The following is a 5,875-nucleotide window of genomic DNA, read 5'->3' as shown; positions in this document are numbered from 1 at the left end:
CCTCCCAGTTTTGTGTCATCTGCAAATTTAATAAGTTTTTAATAAAGTTTTGTATCATCTGCAAATTTAATTCCCTTCCACCTCATTTAAATAATTGATATAGAACAATTTTGGAGATATATCAATACTAGCAAGGCACCTACTTATTAAAACCAATGAATGCATTAGACCTTGGCTATGGGCTGTTCACAGAAGGACCTGGGGTAGGTATGATGTATAGATTTGGGATGCTAACAGTCTCATGTTTTGAAGTGTCTGGGTTAGATGAAAATCTGGAAATAGAAGCTTAATCAGAGCTCATGTGCTAAAGCTTGCACTGCCACTGTAAAGAAAAGAATTTGTCATAGAAAGTGCAGCAGCTATCAATAAATTAGCTATTATAGAAAGGCAGGGAGTTAAATGTCTAGATGTAGTATCTGTCAGGCAATCACTTTAGGACTGCCACTCAAATGATTCTTCCAAATTACTCCCTAGTGCCACCAATATCAGAAGCTCTGAATACTCATTTATGCAGCATAAAAAGGAATGGAAAAATGAGAGGGGAAAGGGGCATGTGTGGAAGAGGAAAAATAATCTAGCAGCACCTTTGAGACTTGTATTTTAACATGAGCTTTGATCGATATCAGTCTACTTCTTCAGATACACTGATGGAGTGAGATTAAAGCCATGGGTATTTAAGCACAGTAATGTAGTTGTAGGAGTGGAGTGGAATGCAATAGGATACAAAATGATGCAAATTGTCACATGTGTGTCTTTAATATAATTGCATAATTGCATCTGAAAAAGTGGACTGACACAAATGTTCAAGCAAAAATAAAACAGTCTCAAAGGTGCTGCTAGATTTCGCCCTCTTCCCATTCTCCCCTTATTATGCTGAAGCAGACTAAATTGGTTATCTCTTTGAAAATTCCTTTATATGGGTTTCTCAAAGTGCAGGAACCAGGCTAGCCTTGGCACTTCCTTTGAAGAATAATGCTAACTGTTGCTCAGAAGCATATACTAATTTATTCAGATATTATAGTGAGTCTTGTGGTGGTCAGATTAGGGTAAAATTATTTTCTAATGGCCTGAGCCCTGTCTGAACTGTCTGATCTATTGGCAGGACCCTTGTACATTTTTTACATCACATTTTGATTCATTCATTATAAATGGAAACCCAGTCTCCTCTTGGAACAACAATAATGACAATAATGTAATTATGAAATTTTCAGAACAAATTAAACCAGTTAAAAGTGACCAATATGACTTGTTATGACCTTGAGTGTTTGTCAAATAAACACTTGTCTTGGACAATGTAGAGGAAACAGACCAAAGAACATATTTAATGTAAATAAATTCTCAGATGGATAGGGGGATGTGGATTTTGCCATACCAAATATGTAGCCTTCTCTTTATGCAGTCCAAGCGACAGTTTGGCTCCCTCAGTGATGAAAAGCTATTTCCCTCCAAAACCACCTATTTTCTGGCAGATTCAGTCAATAGATTGTCTCAGTAGATCTCAGTAGATTGTTTCTAACCTTCAGGGACTTAAAAAAAGAACAGCAAGCCAAACATCCAGCTGCCCACAATATTCTTGGAATAGTATATATGGAGAGAACGTCTATCAATTTGGAGCCCAGTGACTCACCTATGTAAAATTGACAATAGTTCCATTGATTTAAGGTATCTCTCAGTAGCTTTTTTCAGGTAGAGGGATGTACTGACCAGATTTGAACAAAAATAGCCTAGAAGTGACTCTGTTAGAACCATGCTGGTTTGGAGATTCTGGGAATGATAGTTCAAAAAAGTAACTTCTCTAACCTCTGTTCTTAACACATTAATTCCATTGAATACCTCTGTACCACACTAATTTTACTGAACACCTCTGTGTGGTTTGGGTGAGTCAGTTTAATGTTAGTCAAGGATTGACCGATCCTGTCAATGTGTAACCAGAACACATGACGATTTGACTGTATTCTAGCTACTGACATAGCCTGTCCTGGACTCCTACTGATTAAGTATCAGTTATCTATTCTGCTGTAGGCTCAAATGCAGACAGGTCCTGCCCAGCACCATTTGTTTGGATACCTGGTTGCTAGGGAGACAGATGCTTTGGGGAGTAAACCTAACTGGAATGTCCTGAGTCATCTGCATCCAGGCATTGCAAGTATCTGCATCTCCAATGAGGGAAAAGAAAGAGAATGAGACAGACTAGCCACCCTAATGTGAGCCCTTTGGCCAATTGTGTACTAGAAATATGATCTGTGAGGTCAAACAGTTTCAGTACTGAAATAGATTAAGGGCCACACCTGAGATAAGGAAGTTTGGGCTTAGCAAATCCAGAAGGCACCAAGTTAGCAAAAGCTTATCTAAATTCACACCTGTTCTCCAACAGCTGCTCTTTTTCCTACTGATGAAAACATGGAGCTCCCCTATAGCTTTAGTTTTACACAGATGCATAACTATGATTACCCTGTATACTCATGTACAAGTCAACATCATGTATAAGTTGAGGGAAGGTTTCAGGGTCAAAATCATGGATTTTGATATGACCTGAGGAAAAGTCAAGAGTAAAACTTAGAGGGCTATAATGAAGGGGGAAATAGCACTTCCGTCCTTCCTTCTCTTTCTCTGGACCTCTCCTGACTACCTAACACTGATTCCCAGGTGCTGGAGGAGAGGTTTTAACACTGGATTGAGAAGGGAAGCAAATGGGGAGAATTCATGGGAAGAGAAGGCTTGCAGATCAGACTGGGAAACTTTTTCACAGAGAGAGAGAAAGAGAGAGAAAGAGGGGCATCAGGCTTGCTTGTTTTAGGACCTTTCTAAGCAGTACTAGTGTATTGACCGATATGTAAGTTGACCCAGGATTTTAGGTTCAATTTTGGGGTACAAGTTTCTCAACTTACAGTCGAGTATATACAGTATGTCTGGAAAAGGTGTGCTTTTTTTCTTCTTTTGTTCACAAAATATTTAGTGCACACTAAAAAGAGCTGACTACAGAAGACTGGAATTAATGTGTGTAATAGACCTGTGCTTGTGTGAGTGTGCAGGAGAGACAATGAGAAAGAAAAATGCTATTGGGTAATTTTAATTGGGAATGTAAAGTCATTGGGATTTTTACATTCCACACATTCGGCAACATCAAAATATGTGCATCTTGACTAGCAGGTACTCCTGTGTCGAATAAGAGATTGCCTCTGTGAAACATATGTGTTTGTGGATCCATATGATTTTTTCCTGATGCTGCACCTGCATCTCAAGGCAAAAGGCTGGGTGGATTGGTCCTGGCATTGTTTTGGCCTCACAGTGACTGGGAGAGGTTTCAGGATGTGGATGTGAAGAATGTGGCTTGTAAGCATGTTGTTGTCTTGATCCTCAGGAATATGGTAAGGCTCAGCAGTACCTTCCTTCAGAGTTCAATTGAGCTCATGTTGTTCAAATATCATTCGTGTGTGCCTTGGTTTTGCTGTGTAATCAGTTTCCTTGTCTCACTGTGGGGGGAAGATGTCTGTTTTTCCACAGCCATTTCCCACTAGCAGTTCTGTATCTGACTGTAGCAGCTTCTGTGTGGACGTACCCAAGATACAAAGCAGATAGAGGGGTGATTTTTGTTTTTACTGGCTGAACCTCTGCTCAAGCATGTAAACTTCTTTCTTTTCTTTTTACTTCAGGGCTTCTCATGCTATCTGATGTGGCAGAGTGACAATCCCCCCCCCTTCATGTTGCAGGGACCTGTTTTGTGCCATATTTTATCATATTTGCATAGTTTCCATAAAATTCACCATGGACTGGCAGCCAGTGACTCACAGTGACACCAGTCTCCACCACTTTTTTAATGAGACAGATTGGAAAAGTAATTTTCAGTTGTATGCAGAGAAATGTTACTTGATTTAATGAGAGGGGGATGCAGCTCCTTCCAGATGTTGCTAGACTATAACATCCAACATTTCTCACCATTGGCTATGTTTTCTAAGACAGTAATTTTACTCATTAAAATCAAATAAGAGAGGTGAAGAGTACCAAAGCCATCTATATTGTGGAGAAGGACATATAGGTGGCCTCTATTGTCTTTTTCAAGAAAGTCACTTTATGCAGTAAAAACCATTCCAACAAACAAACAAAATGCTGTGAAAACAAAGGAGGATTTCAAATGGATAACAATTACATGTGAACATATCCAGTAAGGCCCCATTCCAACTGGTGGTTTTGCTCCTGAAGGAACTGGGCAGATTCGGGGGGGCCCCTCCCAAATCTCTCCATAAGCGAGTGCCCACTACAAAATGAGGGACATTTTAACCCAAATGCCTTCTTCAGAAATCGGGTTTAACATGAAGGCGCCTGTTGTCATAGGTGACGTTTGCAGCACTCATTGGGGCATTGGAAGTGTGCTTCCCCCCTCCTTTTTATTTTTAAAGAGCCAGGCACAAAATGCACAAAAATGCACACATTTTGTCTTGTCAAATTTAAAAACCTCTTTTGTGTATATGTGTGTGTGTTGTGGGCATTTGGGTCAGTGCAGGTTATGATCTGCCCTTGGCCCCATTTTCAACCCTAAAATGCAAGCTAATGCAACATGTATCCCCCCTCCTTGCCACCCCAGAATGCCTCTTACACATGTAATAATAATAATAATAATAATAATAATAATAATAATAAATTCCTCACCTCAGAAATGCCAGAAAAGGATGCGATTGCCATGCATTCATTTAGTTTTTAAAAGCAATTCAGGGCTACCACTGAATTCCTTATAGACAGTTGCAAAAGCATGTATCATTTTGCCAATTTGCCAAATTGACAAGAGCAACAAATGTAACATTCGAATTGTAGCATTCCATTCGCAAGTCTTGCCCTTTGCAACATTTCCCCTTTGCTGGAAGCCAGTAAATGAAAGGGAAAGTGAACAAGCAGCTAGCCACGTTCTATCTATCTATATATATCTGCCTCAAGAAAAATAAACATGCACATATTTGTCAAAAATAATTTTAAAAAATAAAAAAGAGAGGGAAGGTGCCTGATGGGAGCTCCGTTTGTGCCCTGCCTTTGACCTGACCTGAACTGACCCCTTTCCTCCTGCTACATTCTCTTCAGAGGAGCTTTGCCATTGCCTTCCACTGAGGCTGAGAGAGAGTGACCTGTCAGTTACAACTGACCCATGGAATCAATTGGGAATAAAAGGGAAATGCAGCACAGGCATTCTGACTGTAGCATCCTCATATAACACTAATAATAATAATCCAGGAGCAAGAGGAAATGAAAGTAGCACAAGCAAGCACACTGACATGTCACCCAAAAAATCATGCGCATAAATTGTCAACATTTCCCTACATCCCCCAGCTTAGCCCCGCAGCCCAATTTTCCTTGGCAATCCTCCTCCTCCTCTTTCCTTCCGACCCTCCCCTCCCTCTGACTTGCCCTGGCTCCTTCATCCTCCTCCTCCTGCTCTGTTATAGAATGCCCTCCATGGCTCCCTTCTTCCCATGGCTCCTCCCTCCTCCTCCTCCTCCTCCATCACTTTCTCCCCCCACCCTCCTTCTGACAGCCCTTTGCAGCCCCCCTCAGTCACCCTGATTTCCCCTTTTAGCCTCCTGTCACCCTTTGCCTCCAGATTCCCCTTTTTCTTTCAGCTCCCCTCCCTCTGACTTGCCCTGGCTCCTTCATCCTCCTCCTCCTGCTCTGTTATAGAATGCCCTCCATGGCTCCCTTCTTCCCATGGCTCCTCCCTCCTCCTCCTCCTCCTCCATCACTTTCTCCCCCCACCCTCCTTCTGACAGCCCTTTGCAGCCCCCCTCAGTCACCCTGATTTCCCCTTTTAGCCTCCTGTCACCCTTTGCCTCCAGATTCCCCTTTTTCTTTCAGCTCTTTCCTCCTCCTCTTCCCCTCCAATGAGGGGAGG

Source organism: Sceloporus occidentalis, unplaced genomic scaffold, assembly GCF_023333645.1.
Source record: "Sceloporus occidentalis isolate IW3139 unplaced genomic scaffold, rSceOcc1.0.p SCAF_3, whole genome shotgun sequence".
NCBI classification, from domain to species: Eukaryota; Metazoa; Chordata; class Lepidosauria; order Squamata; family Phrynosomatidae; genus Sceloporus; species Sceloporus occidentalis.
Note: the sequence above shows the minus strand (reverse complement) of the source record.